Raw genomic sequence first — 22506 nt, forward strand, 5'->3', positions numbered from 1 at the left:
AAAATAAAAATAAAACAAAACGAACACATGAAAAAATCCTATCCAATGCTATATGAAAAATAAATCAATGGTTAGACATTGAGGGAGAGTATACGGGAATTCCCTGTTGTAGTTTTCTATTAGGATATTGATTACCAGGTGTCTACACAAAATTCATAAACATGTACCTAGAATTCTATAATTTATACTTAAACACATCATTATAATAAAATGGTGTCAAGTGTAGTATATTCATATCTTAACTCAGTTCTTTTAACAATGTATGCCCAATAATATGTAGTTAATTTTACTCTTAAATTAGGTGCTATCCTTCTTGTAGAATAAAATTTACTTATTTGTTTTTTTTTTTTTTTTTTGGCAGGGGAAAGTACTTACTTTTAGAAGATATATCTGTCTCATTCAGAGCCCAGTTGTTCCAGGGAATAAGGGTAGGTTGCAAACAGGCTAAAGAAAGTGCTCACAGAGAGCATGGGAGACGTATGGTTTGTTGGGGAAAGCATAGAAGAAATTAGAGAATGCTCCACAGAGAGTTTAGCAGTGACAGGATGAACAGATAACCTCTCCATCCCTCACAGTGCTTTGCCAAGCAGAGCATCCTCTCCTTCAGAGAATTTTGTCCAGTGGCAGCGCTGGATGCATGACACTATCCTTTCCACAGTTCCCTCAGTTTCGCTCCTGCCCCACTCAGAGAGGGTCGTATAAGTTCAGCTGCAGAAACAGTGACAATGTCAGCATTAGTTTGACTAGTTTGATTGTTTGGCAGCGTCCCAAGGAGCAATGGAGGAGCAACTGTCCTGGCTTACCTGCAACAAGTTAGTTGCCTACAGGTAACATTAATTGCCTGGTTCCCAATGTGCATAAGAAAAAGCCAGTGTCCTTTAAAATAATATGTATCTGGACTTTCTGGGCCGCGATTGCTCTTATTGTTCCCCTAACTTGGCTATGTTTTGGGGAAAAGAAAGAGGGCATTCAGGGACATGCTGTATTACTTGTCTCTTGATTTTGGGTTTTTATTTAGTGATGAAAAAATATCCAACCAATAAAAGTTTTTGCACACTTGTTTGCATGTCAGACTTTAATAATTGAAAAATGATTAAATACTGTCCCTTTTCAGTCTTTCACATCACTACTGTCTATTTGATGCTTTATTTGTTCACCACCAGCATCTGGTAGGCATTTCACATATGTTGCTTCATTAAATTTTGCTACGAAATGGATAATATTCTTATTTTGAAGATAAAAGTTCTAAAGCCTAGAAAAACTCCAAGTAGAAAATAGCAAACCTCAGGATAGGAAATTCTTTTTAATTTCAACTTCATGATATTTCTAATGTAGCTTTGGCCACATTGTAACAGAATGGATTGAAACTTTCCTGCTTATGCACAAAATAATTACTAAATCTAATCAGAATGAGATGGTAAGAGAGGCAAAGGAAGCTGATGATGCTATAAATACCATTATTCTCTGTGGACTAGCCTATATTATAGATTGTCAGTGCTGGGAGGAATTTTAAAAGTCATCTAATTTAAGATAAATTAAATTGAATTTCCTTTGAAATCACCTCCTTGGATTGGCAACTTGGTTTCTAATGAGTGAATCTTTCCTTTTTATGATTTTCTTTATTAACAAAACTTTTCCTATACTAAGACCAAATACTATACAAATATACTAAAATTGTTATAAATACAAACATTTTGTGCCTTATACCCAGTAGTTTCATTTCTCCCTTTTGTAGTCATACGGGACCATTCACATAATAGAACACCAACAATTTAAAGAAAGCTAGGAGATCCAAGATGGCAGACTAGAGAGTGACTGCATCTCCTGTCACTCCAGAACTCAGGATTCAAGAAGGGGTGGTATTGAGAGACTCGGACCAACATAGAGCCATAGGGTGAGTCTCTCCCACCCGGTGAAGCTTGACCGGGCGGCAGACCCGGACAGGGGGCAGCTTCTCGGAGCAGGTCAGGGTAGCAAGAGGCAGGTGCGATCCACAGCCAGCCTCTAGGAGCAGGCCCGCCCAGTGAGAGCTTTTCCACACAGAGCCAACCCCAAGCCCTGAAACCAGAGGCAGGCCCCGGCTCGCAGGCATCTTCTCCAACCAGGGCAGAGCAGCTAGAGACTTCCCCAAGCAGCCCAGCTCCCTTCAGCGGCAGGGGCGATCCACAACCAGCCTCTAGGAGCAGGCTGCCCAGCGGGAGCTTTTCCGCACAGAGCCAACCACAAGCCCCGGACCCAGCAACGGGCCCTGGCCCACAGGCGGCTTCTGGGACCAAGGCAGGACTGGGAGAGGCTTTCCCCTAGCAGCCTGGCTCCCTCAGGTGAGGGCAGGCCCTGTCTATAGTCAGCTTCTAGGAGCAGGACAGCTCAGTGAGAGGATTTCCACACAGAATCAGTCCCCAGCCCTGGACCCAATAGCGGGCTAGGGGCAGCTTTCTTCAGAAGCACTGCATTATCAAGTTCCTCCAAGACTTCAGGCTACTGAAGGCTGGGAGGTAATATACTGTAAATCTACAGGGACACTATAAGTCAATAGAGGAAATCTGCAATATCTCAGAGTCCCACTGATATCTGACCAATATGAGAAAACAAGGGAAGAAAATGTCCCAAACAAACCTAGATACTATATCAATAAAACCCAATGACAGCACAGCAGAAGAAATGTCAGAAAGGGAGTTCAGAATGTACATAATTAAAACAATCAGGGAAGCTAATGAGGAGATGAAAGACCAAATGCAGGCATTGAAGGAAGAGATGAAAGAGCAAATGCAGGCATAAAATGATCGCACCAATCAACAGTTAAAAGAGCAAATATGGGAAGCAAAAGATCATTTCAATAAAGAGTTAGAGATACTGAAAAAAAAAAAAAACAGAAATCCTTGAAATGAAGGAAACAATAAACCAAGTTAAAAACTCCATAGAAAGCATAACCAATAGGTTAGAACACCTGGAAGACAGAACCTCATACACTGAAGACAAAACATTTAATCTTGAAAACAAAATTGACCAAACAGAGAAGATGGTAAGAAATCATGAACAGAATCTACAAGAATTATGGGATATCATGAAAAGGCCAAATTTAAGAATTATTGGGATTGAGGAAGGCACAGAGATACAAACCAAAGGAATGAACAATCTATTCAATGAAATAATATCAGAAAATTTCCCAAATCTGAAGAATGAAATGGAAAACCAAGTATAAGAGGCTTATAGGACTCCAAATATACAAAATTACAATAGACCCATACCAAGGCACATTATTATGAAAATACCTAACATACAAAATGAAGACAGAATTTAAAAGGCCACGAGAGAAAAGAATCAAATTACATTCAGGGGGAAACCAATAAGAATATCAGCAGATTTTTCAATCCAGACCCTAAAAGCTAGAGGGCCTGGAACAACATTTACCAAGCCCTGAAAGAAAACGGATGCCAACCAAGAATCTTATACCCAGCAAAACTTACTTTCAGATTTGACGACAAAATAAGATCCTTCCATGATAAACAAATGCTAAAGGAATTTACAAAAAGAAAGTCGTCATTATAGAACATTCTCAGCAAAATATTCCATGAGGAAGAGATGACAAACAACAATGCAAATCAGCAACGGGAGGAACTAGCCTAAGGGAATAGCCAAATAAAGGAGAAACCAAATCATGTCAAAAAACAAAAATGAGTCAAATGACTGGGAATACAAATCATATCACAATAATAACCCTGAATGTTAATGGCCTGAACTCATCAATCAAAAGACATAGACTGGCAGATTGGATTAAAAAGAAAAATCCAACAATATGCTGCCTGCAAGACACTCATCTCATAGAAAGAGATACCCACAGACTAAAGGTAAAAGGATGGGAAAAAACATACCATGCACACGGAAACAGCAAAAAAGCTGGAGTATCCATCCTCATTTCACATAATGTGGACTTCAAGCCAAAACTAGTCAGAAGGGATAAAGAAGGACATTACATACTGCTTAAGGGAAGCATAAATCAGCAAGACATAACAATCATAAATATCTATGCCCCAAACAGTGGTTCATCCATGTACGTCAAACAAATCCTTCTTAATTCCAGAAATCAAATAGACCACAACACAATAATACTAGGCGATTTTAACACACCTCTCTCACCACTGGATAGATCTTCCAAACAAAAATTGAATAAAGAAATCATAGATCTCAATAACACAATCAATTTAGACTTAATGGACATACATAGAATATACCATCCAACAAAGAATGAATACACTTTCTTCTCAGAAGCACATGGATCCATCTCTAAAATAGACCATATTTTATGCCACAAAGCTACTGTTAGCAAATACAAGAAGATAGAGATACTACCTTGTATTCTATCAGATCATAATGGATTGAAATTAGAAATAAATGACAGAATAAAAAAACAGAAACTTCTCCAATACCTGGAGATTAAATAATTTGCTATTATATGATGAATGGATAACAGAAGACATCAGGAGGGAAATAAAAATATTCTTAGAAGTAAACGAGAACAAAGACACATCATACCAAAATCTCTGTGACCCTATGAAAGCAGTACTTAGAGGAAGATTTATTTCATCAAGTGCATTCAACAAAAGAAGTAAAAATCAACAAATAAACGACTTAACACTATAGCTCAAAGCCCTAGATAAAGAAGAGCAGACAAACACCAAAAGTAAGAGAAGACAGGAAATAGTTAAAATCAGAGCTGAAATCAACAAAATCGAAACAAAAGAAACAATAGAAAAAATTAACAAAATAAAGAGTTGGTTCTTTGGAAAAATAAACAAAATTGATAAACCCTTAGCCACACTAACAAAGAGAAAGAGAGAGAAAACTCAAATTACTAAAATTCACAATGAACAAGTAAATATCACAACAGGCATGAGTGAAATACAAAACATAATTAGAAGCTATTTTGAAAATCTATACTCCAACAAAACAGAAAACCTCAAAGACATCAACAAGTTTCTAGAGACATATGAATTACCTAAACTCAACCAGGAGGATATACACAACTTAAATAAATCAATTTCAAGCAATGAAACAAAAGAGGTCATCAAAAGCCTACCAACAAAGAAAAGTCCAGGACCAGATGGGTTCTCAGCCAAGTTCTACAAAACCTTTAAAGAAGAGCTCATTCCAATATTCCTCATAGTATTCCATGAAATAGAAGAGGAGGGAACCCTCCCAAACTCATTCTATGAAGCCAATATCACCCTGATACCTAAACCAGACAGAGACACATTGAGGAATGAAAATTTCAGACCAATATCCTTAATGAACATCGACGCAAACATTCTCAACAAAATTTTAGCAAATCGCATACACAAATATATTAAAAGATAGTGCACCACGATCAAGTGTTTTTTATCCCAGGGATGCAAGGTTGGTGCAACATCTGGAAATCAATAAATGTAATTCACCATATCAACAGACTTAAAGTCAAGAATCACATGATTATTTCCACAGATGCAGAAAAAGCATTTCATAAAATACAGCATCCCTTAATGCTCAAAATAGGGATAGTGGGAACATTTCTTAACATTGTAAAGGCCATCTATGGTAAGCCCATGGCCAATATCATTCTAAATGGTGAAAAACTGAAAGCATTCCCCCTAAAAACTGGAACAAGGCAGGGATGCCCTCTTTCACCACTTCTATTCAACATCATCCTTGAAACTCTAGCCAGAGCAATTAGACAGACCAAAGAAATTAAAGGGATACAAATAGGAAAAGAAGAATTCAAACTATCCCTATTTGCTGATGACATGAATATACATTTAGAGGAATCCCGAAATTCCACCAGAAACTTTTAGAACTCATAAGTGAATTCAGTAAAGTAGCAGGTTACAAGATCAATGCTCATAAATCCAATGCATTTTTATACATAAGTGATGAATCTTCAGAAAGAGAAATTAGGAAAACTACCCCATTCACAATAGCTTTGAAAAAAAATAAAATACTTGGGAATCAATCTCACAAAAGAGGTGAAAGACCTCTACAATGAGAACTACAGAACAGTAAAGAAAGAAATTAAAGAAAATCAGAAGATGGGAAGATCTCCCATGTTCTTGGATAGGCAGAATTAATATTGTCAAAATGACCATACTACCTAAACTGCTATACAGATTCAATGCAATTCCAATTAAAATCCCAATGATGTACCTTACAGAAATAGAGCAAGCAATTATGAAATTCATCTGATGAATAAAAAACCCAGAATAGCTAAAGCAATCCTTAGCAGGAAGAGGGAAGCAGGGGGTATCGCAATACCAGATCTTCAACTCTACTACAAAGCAATAGTAACAAAAACGGCATGGTATTGGTACCAAAATAGACAGGTAGATCAATGGTGCAGAATAGAGGACACGGACACAAACCCAAATAAATACAATTTTATCATACTAGACAAAGGGGCCAAAAACATACAATGGAGTAAAGATAGCCTTTTCAACTAATGGTGCTGAGAAAACTGGAAATCCATATGCAACAGAATGAAACTAAACCCCTCTCTCACCATGCACAAAACTCAACTCAAAATGGATCAAGGACCTCAGAATCAGACCAGAGAACCTTCTTCTTATAGAAGAAAAAGTAGGTCCAAATCTTCAACATGTCGGCTTAGGATCAGACTTCCTTTACAGGACTCCCATAGCACAAGAAATAAAAGCAAGAATCAACAACTGGGATAGATTCAAACTAAAATCTTTCTCTCAGCAAAGGGAACTATCAGTAATGTGAAGAAAGAGCCTACAGAGTGGGAGAAAATCTTTGCCACTCATACTTCAGATAGAGCACTAATTTCCAGAATATATAAAGAACTCAAAAACCTCTACACCAAGAATACAAATAATCCAATCAACAAATGGGCTAAGGAAATGAACAGACATTTCACAGAAGAAGATCTACAAGCAATCAACAGATATATGAAAAAACGTTCAACATCTCTAGTAATAAGAGAAATGCAAATCAAAACTACCCTAAGATTCCATCTCACCCCAATTCGAATGGCGATTATCAAGAACACAAGCAACAATAGGTGTTGGCGAGGATGTGGGGAAAAAGGTACACTCATACATTGTTGGTGGGGTTGCAAATTAGTGCAGCCACTCTGGAAAGCAGTGTGGAGATTCCTCAGAAAGCTTGGAATGGAACCACCATTTGACCCAGCTATTCCACTCCTTGGCCTATACCCAAAGGACTTAAAATCATTATACTTCAGAGATACAGCCACATCAATGTTCATTGCTGCTCAATTCACAATAGCCAGATTGTGGAACCAACCTAGATGTCCTTCAATTGATGAATGGATTAAGAAACTGTGGTATATATATAGAATGGAATATTACTCAGCCATAATGGATGATAAAATTATGGCATTTGCAGGCGAATGGATGAAATTGGAGAATATCATGCTAAGTGAGATAAGCCAATCTCAAAAAACCAAAGGACAAATGATCTCGCTGATAAGCGGATGATGACACATAATGGGGGGTGGGAGGGATTAGTGTTAGGGTTAGGGTTAGGGTTAGGGAGGGGGGCAAGAATGGAGTAAGGAAGGATTGTATAGAGGAAAAAGAAGGGTGGGAGGGGTCAGGGGAAAGGGAAAAATAACGGAATGAATCAAACAACATTACCCTGTGTAAATTTATGATTACACAAATGGTATGCCTTTACTCCATGTACAAACAGAGAAACAACATGTATCCCATTTGTTTACAATTAAAAAAAAAAGAAAGTTATTGTTGCTCTTTATATCTACTCTCATTGTTTCTTCCAAGTATTTTGAACATTACTGATATTTGAGTCACTTCATCATCCTAATCAGGTCCTTAGGAGTGCTCAGAGGCAATATTTTAACAATTATTATTATAAAATTTGGAAATAAAATCATATGCAGTTGTGCAAAGTAGCTGTCATCAGAATTACAGGAGATAATGCAAAATAACTCATGGTGGAGTCCTAAAGAGATTGACTGGCAGCTTATGCATATACATTTCCAAGCTGTGTGAAATAAAGAAATGATCTTCTGCTTAAGTCATAACTTCTTTCCTCTGGAAATGGGATGTATGTATTAAGTAAAATAACATTATGAAAGTAACAAAGCTTGCCAGGCATGGTGGTGAATACCTGATATCCCAGCAATTCCAGAAACTGAGGCAGGAGGATTGCAAGTTCAAGACCAGGTTCTGCAACTTAGAAAAGCCTTCAGCAACTCAATAATAACCTGTCTCAAAATAGAAAATAAACAAAACAAACTGGGGATGTAGTTCAGTGGTACAGTGCTCCTGGGTTCCAACCCCAGAATCAAACCAAATAAACAAACAAAAAATAAGAAAGCATAACACATATTAGCTCCACTGCCTCTTTCCACAGTTTCACAAAGGACACTAAAATGCAGGGTTAGCTTCTTATTCAAATGGCACACATCAACCCAATATCTTCATCATCACCATCATTACCAACATCAAAAGCAATTGATGTACCAGGCATGAGGGTGCTCACCTATAATCCCAGCTACTCTGGAGGTTAAAGCAGAAGGATCGTAAGTTTAAGGCTGACCTGGGGATCTTGGCCAGATCCTATCTCAAAATAAATAAGCAAAAGGGCTGGGAATTTAGCTTAGTGGGAGAGTACTTGCCTAGCATGTGTGAGGCCTTGGATACAACATCCCTGTATTGAAAAAAAAAAATTGATGTATGCTCACTGCATGCAAGTGTGCAACACACTTTCTCAGTCCTTCACATGTTTTATCTCATTTAATTTATTTTTTATATTAATCTCATGCGAATTATCTTTATTAATCCCATTTTACACATGAGAAAACTGAAGCACAGAAAACTTACTAACTTCACATTCCCTTATTTACACAGCTAATAAATGATGAAGTACCATTCTAGATTATAAGTCTAAGAACCTTGTGGGTAAAAAGAAGCTCTATATTACTTTCTTCATTATCTATACTTTTGAATAAACATGCTTGATTTTAATCTTTTTTGTTGACAATTCACTATAAGTCAAGAACAAATATATTCCATGGAGCTCACATCCCTCAGGTGATAGTGATATTTACATAATTGAACCATAAGGAGGAGGTAAATGTAATATGTTGTGATAAGTTTTACACAACATGGAAATTCATAGAAGGAATTAATGGTGAAGGGTCAGGAAGCACAATATTTCTAGAATGTGAAAAGTAAATATGAATACCCAGAATCTAGGAGACGATATATCTTATTTTAGACAACATGTAATTAGTTTGGAGTAATAAGAACATTAAGTGAAAAATGTTCCCTCAAATGTTGGCATCTGAAAGGTTATTTGAGGGGAAATCTAGACATGCATATGAGTTTAGGTCTTAATACTAAAAGTGATACAGATCTTCTGAAGGTTATTCATTGTGGCAATAATGCTTGAGTTTCAAAAATATCTTTCGGGTAGTGTTGTAGAAATTGATAATGAGGGATAATGGGAAGAACTTGGAAAACTGATGTCAAATGTAAGAATTAGGAATATGTGGAAATTGTACACATTTTTTAAAAGAAGATGAATCACTAAAGACAAAAGCTATTGAGACAAGAACAGATATGAGACTTTAACATGAGTCAAACAATAAGGCAAATCAAGATAAATCTGTATGTGTATGTGTGTGTGTGAAAATTAAAACCAAGGATGAGTTCCATCTTATTAAACTGTATCATGACAATGGCCATCATCATGTTTTCCTCTTTAAATATGATTCCCTGTATATATTAGCCACCTTTTCCTCCTTTTCTCTGCTTCTGCTTTTCACCTCTTAAAGATCTAGCCCTACTCTCCCACCTAGAGTTTCCACAGTTGCCTGATTTTCAGAATAAATCAAACTAGAGAAAGGAACTGAAGTAACTCACACATGGTGAAGCTAGATTTAAGCCCCTTTGCCACATAACTAGACTGCAAGCAGAGTGAAACCCCAAGGTCACAGACAGTTGTATTAACAGGACCACCCCCAACAGGGCAACCAGGGACACCAGGCCCCAGACCATCACTGGGATTCAGGGTTTTTGATCTGCTTCCCCTGATCCTGGAGCAAAGTGTTTGCTGAACAATAATAGCTGGGTCACACTTTTTGCCCTTAGGCTTCTATTCAGATAGTGATGCTTCTGTACCTTGTGGGTATTTATGCCATAATTATTCTTTGAGCTTATTTGGGCTCCTTTTCCCACATTCTTCTTCTTTGTAACTTGCTTAGTACTTTATATTTCTTCTATGACAATGGCACTTTTGCCAGGTCCACACTCCAGGAAATAAACCAATACCATAAATTCTCATTCCCAGTCAGAGAGATAGTTACTTATTTTTCATATTTCCCCTAAATTCTACGCTGGAGTTTAGAATGTCTTCCACTTTCCTTTCCACGGATCATTGGTCCCCAGTTGGGGAATCTTGATATTTTGACTCCCTGATGTTGGTCACTTATATGGGAAACAATTTGGGGCTAAACTACTCCAGGGACATAGTAGTGTCCACTGTAAGCCACACCTACCATACTTACTCAGCCCAACCTGAGCTGTGACCAGCACAGGATCCAATTCCATTCCGTTTCCTCTTTGTGTGTCACTAAGCAGTCATGTCCTATCACTTCACTCTAAGATGTATAGACATTATCTATAAAATTTCCTTTCCCTGGCATAGAATTTCAGATACATAAAATACCTCTTAATTGTAGAAGATGAAAAAGAGTCAAAAATGGCATCCACATACCATGATTCTTCAGACTTACTTTAAAGGAGACTAATTTTATAAACAGCTACAGTAGAGTATTTGCAAAATAGTTCATTTAAAATTTATTTAACTTTGAATTCCACTCCTACACACTCTGAAAAATAATTCGGTTTCTCATCTCTTCTACTGAATACTCTATTAATTAATCAAAAATTACATTATAGTGTTGGCAAACGTGGAGAGATTAGAACCTTTATTCACTGCTAGTTGGAATGTAAGTTGATACAGCTGAGTTGAAAAATAGTTTGGTAACCTCAAAAATTTTAATCTAGACTTACCATCCAACCCAGTAATTATATTCTAGAAATCCTATGTTTACACAATAACTTGTATGTAAATGTTCACAGTAGCATTAGTCATAATAAGCAGAATGCAGAAATAACTCTAATGTCTATCAACTGATGAATGGATAAATAGTAAGTGTGGCACATCCACACAATGAAATATGATTAAGTCCTAAAAAAGGAAAAAATACTGATACAAGCCATGACATGGACAAATCTTGAAAATTTCATGAGTACAAAAGACCACATTGTGTGATTATATGTGTATGAAATGCTCTGAAAATTGGTACATGCACACAGTCAGAACATAGACCAATGATTGCCCAAGCAGGGTAGCGAGGGGAAGATGGCTGACTGTTAGTGAATACCAGGTTTCTTTTTGTCTTGATAAAAATAGTCTATAACTAGATAGTGGTAAGGATTGCAAGCTTGTAAATATAATAAAATTGTGAAATTCACACAATAAAAGGTGAGTTTTATAACATGTTAATTATATCTTAAAGGAAATAATGTAGATCCAGGATGAACTATAATAAATGAAATTTTTGGAAATGTCATAAAGAAATTCATTGCATTAGAAAATTGGAAAAGTTAGATACTAATTGAGCCTCAAAACTTTAAATCAGATTGTATTAGACTTCCCTAATATTCTTGATCTCTTTAGTCCTCTTATTTCCTAAAGCCTGAAAGCAATTGCATTATCCTAGTCATTTTTAGGAAATTCTGTACTTCCATATATGATAATTTATTATTTGGAAAAAAACTGTGATTTCATTTATTCCTATTATAATGTATCTTGCTGAATTGGTATTAGTATTGTTTTTTTCAATATATGGGTAAAAGTATCTAAATTTAATTCTCAGAAAAACTATATAAAAATGTGACCAATTCTCTTCACATCATAGATAACCAGACACATTGAATATGTAAGTGCCCACTGACATAAACTTAGAGGCACAATAGATTATGTCCATAGGGAGTTTTCATGAAATAATAATATATTATGATTTAGGGTATAGGGAATCTTTCTATCTATTGCAATGTTAACACTAAGCATTTTTTATAAAGTGACTTTATCTTAGCTGTTTATTGAAGATGATGATTAGGCCAAATCCCCTACAATGGGGCCAGGATGCATGTTCTGGATTCTGACCATGTCTTTGACCTCCTTCCTAGAACTCTCCCCGTCAGTCATTCTCTCCAGTCACACACTGACATTCTGTTTCAAGTAAGTATTTACTTACCTGATCTTCTGGTTCAAGTAAATATTTATTGCCTCAGAGACTTTACATTTAATATTCCCAAACACACACCTGGAAAGTTCTTTGCCTAAAACTGTTTTGTGAACGTTCCTTTCTGCCATTAACATGCCTACTCAGAGGCCTTTCTGAACCATCCTAACTAAATCTCAAATCCTCTTCATTCCAGCCCCGCCTCATCCCTTTGCTAGACCCCATCCTGCTAGATTTTTTCATTGAACTTACCATTACCTGAAGTGATTTTAACTTACCTGTTTCCATATTATCTTTCTCTCTTCCTAGAACATGTGAGTTTCACCTGGAGAAGGGGAAGGACTTTGCCTCCTCACCTCTCTATCCAACACTTCAGCACTAAGAATGAGGCCTGCCCCTTCTTAGTCCTCAGTGCACATGTACTGAGTAAATCAATTCTAAGAACTCACTTTTATTTCACAAAAAGGCTAAAGTGGGAGATTTGGGATTTAGTTTTCTGTCAAAGTATATTTTTTATGGGTTACCAATTTTGTCAGTTATTTCAACTCTGAAGGGACAAGAAGTAACGTATCTAGGATAAGATCCAAAAGATTGGTGATATTTGCACTTCAAAACGAGTTGCTCCAGCATTGGTTACTGAGAGCCGTTGTGTAGTCTCTATCTGAGCAGGTGTTTATCTGTAGATCAGAAAGTGTACCTGTCCATTTCTCTGTAGCCAAGAAAAGGCTGTGTGCCAAATCCCACGGCATGCTATTAATCAGGCATATGTATTTTGACTCTCCCATAACTTAATGGGACAGTGACAATGAAGTTATTAAACACAAAAATAGTGTTTGATCATTTTGAATAAGGATAACTCAAAATAGACTTTATTAAAACATTCTATTATTCTCATGACTTTCCATAATGCATAAATATCAAAATGCTAATTAGAGTTACTGTTTTCTTATTGTTTGGTTGCCATAGCTCAGCTAATTTCACTGTTTATATGAGAGCAGCAGGCTGTACAATCATTCTGTCAATTGTTTTTACAATTAGTGACAAATTGAATTTTCTTTGGGTTGGAATTAACTTGTTCCCTAGTCTGTTCCACCTGTTCATGTTCTATGTAAATATGTTCACGCCAATTATGTGTTGAAAAGAAAATACTTTGCCCCTGCAAAATGTTCCCTGAAATATTCTATCAAAAATTGAGATTCTGACAAAACCTCAGTATTGACCTTAAATGGTGACTTGAATGGACTGAAGAATATGAGGAAACCTTTTCCCCAAATAGTTATTACAAGTCACTGGCATTGATAATTTAAAAAATATTGTTTCCCAGCTAAACTTCTAAAAATGTAACATTTCTTAAAATAGGAACCATGTAAAAAAGTTTGTATAAATTAGCAGCCTGGAAATTATTTTTGTGAAATAAGAGATTTAGGTGTATGAACCTTTGGACACCTGTGGGAAAGGCTATGATTTTAAGAATGGAAACAAACACACTAGTTTGCTAGTATTGCTGTACAAAATGCCACAAAGTGTATAGATTACAAACAGAAATTTCTTTTCTCACATTTCATTTTCTTACTTCTAGTATTTAGTTGGATGCTAGAAATTCTAAACCAAAGGATCCTCAGTGCTGGTTCCTTCTGATGGCTTTGAAGGAAAGATGGGTTAATTCTAGGCCTTTCTCTCTGGATTATAGGTGACTGTCTTCTCTGTCTCATCACATCTTCTTGATATGTGATTCCATCTGCAAATTTCTCCTTTTTATAGACACCAGTCATATTGAATTAACAGCATACCATACTTTAGTACAGCAGTACCTTAACTAATTACAACTTCAACAATCCTATCTCCAAATAAATGACTTCCTCTAGTCACATTCAAATGGAAACATGCATATAAAAATTAATTCCTTGACCTTTATAGTTACTCTGAAATGTATAATATCTTGAAGAACTGATAAAACTTTTATTTTAGTAGACATTGCAACAAGCAAAAAGACATTAGCCTGAGGGATGTGTTGAGAAATGCATGCCTTTTGAGTGATTGTTTGATATGTGACAATTCTGTGCCCTGCTGCCAAACAAGTGTCCAACATATGTGCTGACTGCGTTGTTGGCGGGTACCATGTAGCTAGAAAGATTCAGTGTGAGAATGTGCTTTGCTTCTTAGACACATGCTGTGGAAATGAAAATTATTGAGTTTTAAAAGCCAATTGTTGAGTAAAGTGCTGAGAAACCAGAGATGTTGGAAGAGTAGCAGTTCATTAAGGCAAACATCTCACAGACTAAGAAAGCATGTATACGGTGGGGGAGAATTCATGTACCCACATAGTTAAATCTGCACATTACAATCATTTTGTCCCTTTCAGAGAATAGAACCCCAAGTGTTCAATGTGGAAGATGTAGCTATTAGTCATCTCTCACTGTGCATGGCCTCCTGGGATAGTTCTTCCCTTAGGCCAATTATGTTTCTGTCTGGGTCAAGACAATATGTCTGCGTTAGCAGAATTCTTCATCTTTACATTTGCATGAGCTCTGAAAATAGTTTCCTGTACACAGACTAAGAATTTCTATTTAAAACTCTTCAAGTTTTCTCATTGACTTTGCATGATTTTCATCTTTTCCATCACATCTATTTTCACTTCTCCCTTCTCCTTCTCCTCACTTTATCTGCAAGAGCCACTTAGGTTCTATTTATTTCTTCAAATATCACATGTTCTTCCCATTTTCCAGCATGTACATCCTAGTCTCTTTGCCTAGAAGACTCTTCCTCTCTAGTCTTTATTGGACAAATTTTCTTTCATTCTTTAGACCTCAGTCTCGTTAGGAATGCCTTTAGAAAGTTCTCCCTAAACTCCAAAAGCAGGTAAATTAAATCGTTTATGTCCAAAATCCCATGGTTCCTCTATACTTTTAATATTATTTGTTGATCCTGTTTGTTAATCTACTTTCTGTTGCTATGACAAAATACCCAAGACTGGTGTTATAGTTTAGATATGGTGTCCCCCAAAAGTTCATGAGAAAGACAATGCCAAAAGGTTTGGAAGAGAAATGATTGGGTCATAACCTTAACATAATCAGTGAATTGATCTCTGATGGGATTAACTCTGTGGTAAATGGAGGTAGGTAAAGTGTGACTGGAGGAAGTGATTCATTGGAGTGTGACTACGGGATACATCTTTGTATCTGACAGTGGAGTCTCTCTCTCTCTCTGCTTCTTGGTCATTGTGTAAACTGTTTCCCTCTGCCACATTCTTCCACAGTGTTGTCCTGCTCACCCCAAACCACAAGGAAGGGAGGCTGTTGTCTGTGGATTGAAACCTCTAAAACCATGAGCCCTCGAATAAACTTTTCCTCCTCGACAGTTGTGTTGGTCATATCTTTTAGTCACAGCAGCAAAGAAACCTGATGAAAACAACTGGGTAATTTAAAAAGAATAAAGTATTCAGTTCAGAGTTGTGGAAGCTGAGAGATCCAAGGTCAAGGAACTGCAAGTGGTGAGAGTCTTGCTGGTGGGAACTCCCTGAAGAGTCCTAAGGTAGCACAGGACATCACATGGAGAGAGGAGCACATACAAGAGACAGAACCAATTGGCTTTTATAACAGACCCACTCTCCAGTTAATCCATTTACTCACTAATCTACTAGCCCTTTAATCCATGGATGGATTAATACATTCATGAAAGTAGAGTCCTCATAATATAAGCACCTCTTAAAGGTTCCACTTGGTCCCATCTTTTAATTCTCACAATAGAGATTAAACATTAACATGAATTTTGGTGAGGACATTCAAACCATAGCAGGCTGTATCTTTTGTGTATCTCTTACCTACATGAGAGCAGTGTACCCATCATGTTCAATGCTATATGTCAAAGAGCCAGCCCATTATCTGTTAAGATTGTAGCCAATATTTGTCACCCTAAAAAATTTGCTTATAACAGATTAACTGAAATTTGTCATCATTTATGTAAAATGAAAGAAATCAAATAGCTATTTTAAAGCCAAGTACTAATATGTTAAACTTCCTCAATAGTACATGTAAAAGTTAAGATATAAAAACTTCCTTGTAATAATTGCCTACTAGTACTTGCTTTGGCAGCACATATGCTAAAATTGGAACGATGCAGAGAAGATTAACATGGCCCCTACAAAAGGATGACACGCATATTTGTGAAGCATTCCATATTTTTATCTACAATCAACAGACATATGAAAAAATGTTCAACATCTCTAGTAATAAGAGAAATGCAAATCAAAACTACCCTAAGATTCCATCTCACCCCAATTAGAATGACAATTATCAAGAATACAAGCAACAATAGTTGTTGGTGAGGATGTGGGGAAAAAGGTACACTCATACATTGCTGGTGGGACTGCAAATTAGTGCAGCCACTCTGGAAAGCAGTGTGGAGATTCCTCAGAAAGCTTGGAATGGAACCACCATTTGACCCAGCTATCCCACTCCTTGGCCTATACCCAAAGGACTTAAAATCAGCATACTACAGAGATATAGCCACATCAATGTTCATAGCTGCTCAATTCACAATAGCCAGATTGTGGAACCAACCTAGATGTCCTTCAATTGATGAATGGATAAAAAAACTGTGATATATATATATATATATACACACACACACACACACACACACACACACACAATGGAATATTACTCAGCCATACAGAATAATAAAATTATGGCATTTGCAGGCAAATGGATGAAATTGGAGAATATCATGCTAAGTGAGATAAGCCAATCTCAAAAAAACCAAAGGACGAATGATCTTGCTGATAAGCAGATGATGACATATAATGGGGGGTTGGAGGGGGCCAAGAATGGAGGAAGGAGGGACTGTACAGAGGGAAAAGAGGAGTGGGCGGGGTGAACAGGAAGGAAAAAATAACAGAATGAATCAAAAACTATTACCCTATGTAAATGTATGATTACACAAATGGTATGCCTCTACTTCATGTATAAACAGAGAAACAAGATGTATCCCATTTGTTTATAATAAAAATAAATTTTAAAAAAATTGCCTACTGATCTGTAAACACCTCTTAAAGTATTATGAAAAACATAAGTGTTATTGTGATATGAACTTCTTTCTTCAATGTGAGGACAAAATCCCTATTGTTTTCTTTCTTGTCCCACAGCACAGTTCAGTCTTTACCACAAACTGAAATATGGTAAATTAAGTGAAGAAGTAACAATTGTTTGCAAACACTAATAATTTTATTATAGTAGACAAAGGTGAACTTAAAAGTAGGTTAGTAAACATAATAACAACATCAGTAAGGAGTCATTGCAAAACACAAAGTTTACAATATATCTCTCTTTACACCCTATTCCTAATCCATAATACCTATAATGAGATTTAAAACCTATTTCATGATCTTTTGAGGGCTGGGAATGTAGCTTAGTGGTTGAGTGCACAGAACATGCACAAAGTCCTACAAAAGAGAAAGAGAGAGAGAAGGGGCAGGGAAGGCAACAGAAGGAAAGGGAAGGAAGATGGCAGTCAGGAAAGCATTTTTTAATATGGTAAGTCAATGAAAATAAATAATATATCAGCATGAAAATCAATGTAAACTCAATATATATATGATATATATATATCATATATATATATATATATGATATATATATCATATATATATATATATAATACATACAATATATAGAGAGATTCTTAGATTAGATTTTTAAAAATAAAATTGTACTGACCAGGCACTGGTGAACTCACCTATAATCCCAGCAGCTCAAAAGCCTGAGGCTGGTTCAAAGCCAGCCTCTGAAGGAACTGCATAGAGGGAAAAGAGGGGTGGGAGGGGAGGGGGGAAGAAAAAATAACAGAATGAATCAAACAACATTACCCTATGTAAATGTATGATTACACAGATGGTACACCTCTACTTCATGTATAGAGAAACAAGTTGTACCCCATTTGTTTACAATAAAAAAATAAATAAATAAAAAACTTTGTGAGACACTGTCTCAAAATTAAAAAATAAAATAAAAAGGGCTAGGGGTATGGCTTAGGGTTTAAGCACCCCTGGGTTCAATCCCCATTAACATAAGTAATTAATTAATTAAATTTCACTAATAATGCTTACAAAACATATACCCAAAACATAAGTATATGAAAAGATTAAACAGAAAATTGTAGGAAGAAAAAGATACACAAAATATTAACCAAAAAACCATATTCATGTTACCTAAATTGATGTTTTCATAAAATCTCTATTAGACCTATAGTCAGTAGATACAACTTAATAGAAAGCTATAACAACTTTAAATACATGTGCAAATAAAATATCACCATAAAACGTAAAGCAAAAGTTAAGAAAAACAACAGAAAATTAACAGATTTACATTTAGAATTAGAGATTTCAATCTACCTCTTTTTTCTTTCAAATACTGATAATATGATGGGCAAAATCAGGAAAGTTTTAGAAAATTAGAGTAATAAAATTGAGCTTAATGTAAGTGGACACACATATAACTCAGTACAAATTAAAGAATGTGTTTTCTTCTCAAACACAGTAGGAGTAATTTTAAAATTAATCATAAATTAGACCTCAAATTCTGGGATACAGTGAAGGATTTATAGTCTACCATGTGAGACAAGGACCACCACCAGTCTCAGGCATTACAAAGTCCAGCCTTGGTTTTTTATCTGGAATTTCAGTGAAAAAGTTTTCTCCTCTGAACTATGTTTGCTCTTATGATTTATCACATTTTTTATGAAAAATTTTTTCAAAGATTGAGCTGATTGATTTTTTTTTAAACTGAAAAAGCTTCATTAAATTTGAAATTGGCATTACATGGAAAAAAAATAGTTAGGCTATTGAGAATCAGTGATGGAATCATGTTGAAGAAGGAGACATGGTGCCTGCCAAAGAAATGATTTTGGGCTACAGGATGGTTACTATAAAAAAATGTAAGAGTAATGGTGGAGAGTAGATAGTAGATAATTCCTTGGCATGATCTGGAGACTGGCCTGCATTGCTTCTTGCTCTCTGGCAGTTCTACCACAAAGGTTCTTTGTTCCAGTTATGCTGGGGGTCTTTTGAAACAACTTTCATATTGTCCCTGGAATGTTCTTGCTCCTTCCTCATACTAACTTTCTCCTTCAAGTCTCAGTTCAGATGTTAGTTTCTGTAATTATGAAAACTCCTTCAGGGCTGTGGTTGTGGCTCAGTGGTAGAGCACTTGCCCAGCATGTGTGAGGCACTGGGTTCAATTCCCAGCACCATATAAAAATAAACAAATAAAATAAAATAAAGGTATGAACAAAACAGGGAGGAAAGAAAAACTCCTTCAGAATTCTACTTAAAATTTCTCCCACTTATTCTCTATTTTGTTTTTAATATTTATCATTTTTGGCCTTTATATTCACATCCGTGTTAATATACTTAATGCATAGTTTATATCTGTTTCTCCCATAAGAATGTTTTGAGTCAAGGGACCATGTTGTTTATTCACCACTATATATTCAGTATTTAACATAGTGCCTGATACATAATAGATGTGTAAGAAGTAAAGGCTGATTGACAACTCTCAACACATTGAAAATACAGAGTTTAAAAGGATGGACTGGATTGAAGATAGAGGTTTCATTCTGACTTCCATCCCTAGAAGATATGACCATGGACAAATTTCTTAACTTCTCAAGGATCAGCCTTTGTAACTCTAAGAAAGATGGGGGGGGGGGAATACTTTCCTAAGGCATCAAGTAAGGAGACAAATCCCCAGTACATTTCAAACATCCAGTAGAGAAGAAAAAGTATGAATGTTAGTTCAACCCACCCTACATAGACCCTCTCTCCCTCTGCAGCCAGGAAAAAAAAGGAAGCAGGGTTATTCCATGATCAGTTCAGAGTAGGACATTGTAAGCACACTGATTAGGGTTAAATATAATGAAGATCGCGCCTTGCCCCTGTCCATGTTTAGAAAATGGATGAATGAAAATGGGAAATTCTTATTTTGAAAATCACATGAGACTGAATGGTGACAAAGGTTATTTCTGGTTTTAAGATTGTGTTGATCTAATCATACTGATAGAAGTCATAATTTTATATCTTTAATCATTTCTTTGCTCTTTAGTTTTATTGCTTCTAAAATTTGGCTCTATGATGATGTATTGAGTAGTTCTAACTAAATAAACTATATTTAAGCCTTAAAGTAAGTCAGTGATGTCCTTTAATGTGATTTGCTATGAACCAGGGCTTGGTGTCAGGCAGTTCTATTTTTGATAACAGTCAATAATATTTAGATTCTAAATTTCCAAAGGATTTTGGACTAAGGTACTTTATCTTCTAAAGTAGTATCCCAGAATATGTTGTCATCTTTGTTGACATCACAATCAAGGAGAGATTTATTTTTAATAAGTAACTTTTAGTAACTGTGTAATATCATCATTATAGCTAGCATATCAGTTAAGTCTTTAATATTGAAAAGTGTACTATATAAGATTATAAATAATTTTTAATACTCCAATGATTTCTTAGTACAATATTCAACATAAAATTTTGATTTGCAATAAGAAGTCTTTACACTAATTAGAATATCATGCCAACACACAGAAAATGTTTCTGATGTTATCGCTATCACTGTGATATTTGATGCTTTGTAGTATTGAGTCAAATCCTTTACTGCATGCAAAAACTTATCAAAAGCAAATGGCAATAAAACCTAGAAGTTTTGAAAGTTTGTTCCAAAGAAAACCATATAACAAACATAAAAATTACCCTGAGTGCTCAATAAAAATTCAGACATCTCACATCTTCTTTAGAATTATTAGACAGAAATATTTGGGGTAGAGTCTAGAAACCTGTCTTTTTACAAATACCCCAGATGAGTCTTATAAACACTGAAGTTCTGAAATTTTTCTATTAGCAGAGGACAACATATGGGAATGTATGCTAAGAGACTGTATTTTAAACCATGATTTTCATGACCAGGTAATTAGGAAATGTAAAGAACTGAAAATGTTATGGATGATTCTGACTGAAAAATACCACTTTGGAGGTATATACTTCTATGGCAGATGGAAGGTAAAGTGGGATTAAATGGGCAAGGGGCAAGTTAATTATTACAGGAAAACTAAAAAGACAAGTCAGTCACAAAGTAGAACTTAATAACTCTTAAAGCAATCAAGTTTAAGTTGAAAATTAGATTTTATAAAATATTTAGCATGTGGTTATTAAAAACACTGTATTAAGAAAAATACACAATAATAAAGCTGGATGAGTCTTTAAAAGTCACCAAGATAAAATATTTATTGTTACAGAATAAGTCTTACAAATTCTTATAACGTTGGAATCTATTTTTTCAGATTTTGAAAACTTGCCCAACTCAGCTCAGTGTCCATATTCAAATGTGTTTTACACAAACATAATGATACACAAGAAGGAAGGAAAGAAAGAAGGTTGTACAGCTACCTTAATTTTGGGGGGATGATGTGTATAAAATTCTTTCTTCTTTAAATGTATATAGAAAATGATGAATATTATAGAAAACAAGGAGTCACATCTGGCAAGCTATTTTTGATTTACTGAGCTAGGAATAGCTACAAAAATACTTCCTCTTACAGACTTGCATAATCAATCATTTGTTGCTTTCTCCTGCAGATCAGCATTCATTTTACATTACTAAGCTTTTCCCCCACTTTCCAGCATTAAAGGAGGTCATGAAGCAATTTACTTCAATTTTAAATTCAATAAAATTAACAATATTGTTATTGAGCTGTAGTTCTCTGCTAGTCCTTTTGTAGGTAGTGCAGCAAAACCAGAATATTTGGCCACCATAGTCTTCTGATTTTATGAGAAGTTCATTCTCCAACACCTATTATCACCCCCAAAATGGTAGAGCATCAAAATAGGGCACTCAAGAATTTGAGCTAAAAGAAAATGATTATAAGAATTCAGAATCATGAGGACACAGGCTATATTAGCAGGAAGAAAAGGTTTCATGATAGAGATGGACACCTGAGTTAAGGCAATGAATAATCCTTTATCAATTGTCAGGCAACCAAATGTTTGAAGGTTGAAATTAATGTGATTGTGCAGACATCAGTGAAGAGGTAACTTATGACTCAGAGAAGTTTTTGAATGACAGATTTTTAGATGCTCCATCTGCTTAGCAATAATTAAAGCATAAGGACAAAGAAAATAAAATATTATAATGAAATGATTATTGATTTTGGAGACAGAAAAAAATCATAAT

General features: G+C 35.6%; 1 non-coding gene across 1 annotated transcript; it reads left to right on the top strand.

Moving 5' to 3' along the window:
- Positions 1–16364: 16364 nt before the first annotated feature.
- Positions 16365–16471, top strand: LOC124960877 (U6 spliceosomal RNA). The gene has a single exon (XR_007104194.1). It is a non-coding gene; the product is annotated as a U6 spliceosomal RNA (small nuclear RNA).
- Positions 16472–22506: the final 6035 nt, after the last annotated feature.

The sequence above is a fragment of the Sciurus carolinensis genome, chromosome 11, assembly GCF_902686445.1.
Source record: "Sciurus carolinensis chromosome 11, mSciCar1.2, whole genome shotgun sequence".
Classification (NCBI taxonomy): Eukaryota; Metazoa; Chordata; class Mammalia; order Rodentia; family Sciuridae; genus Sciurus; species Sciurus carolinensis.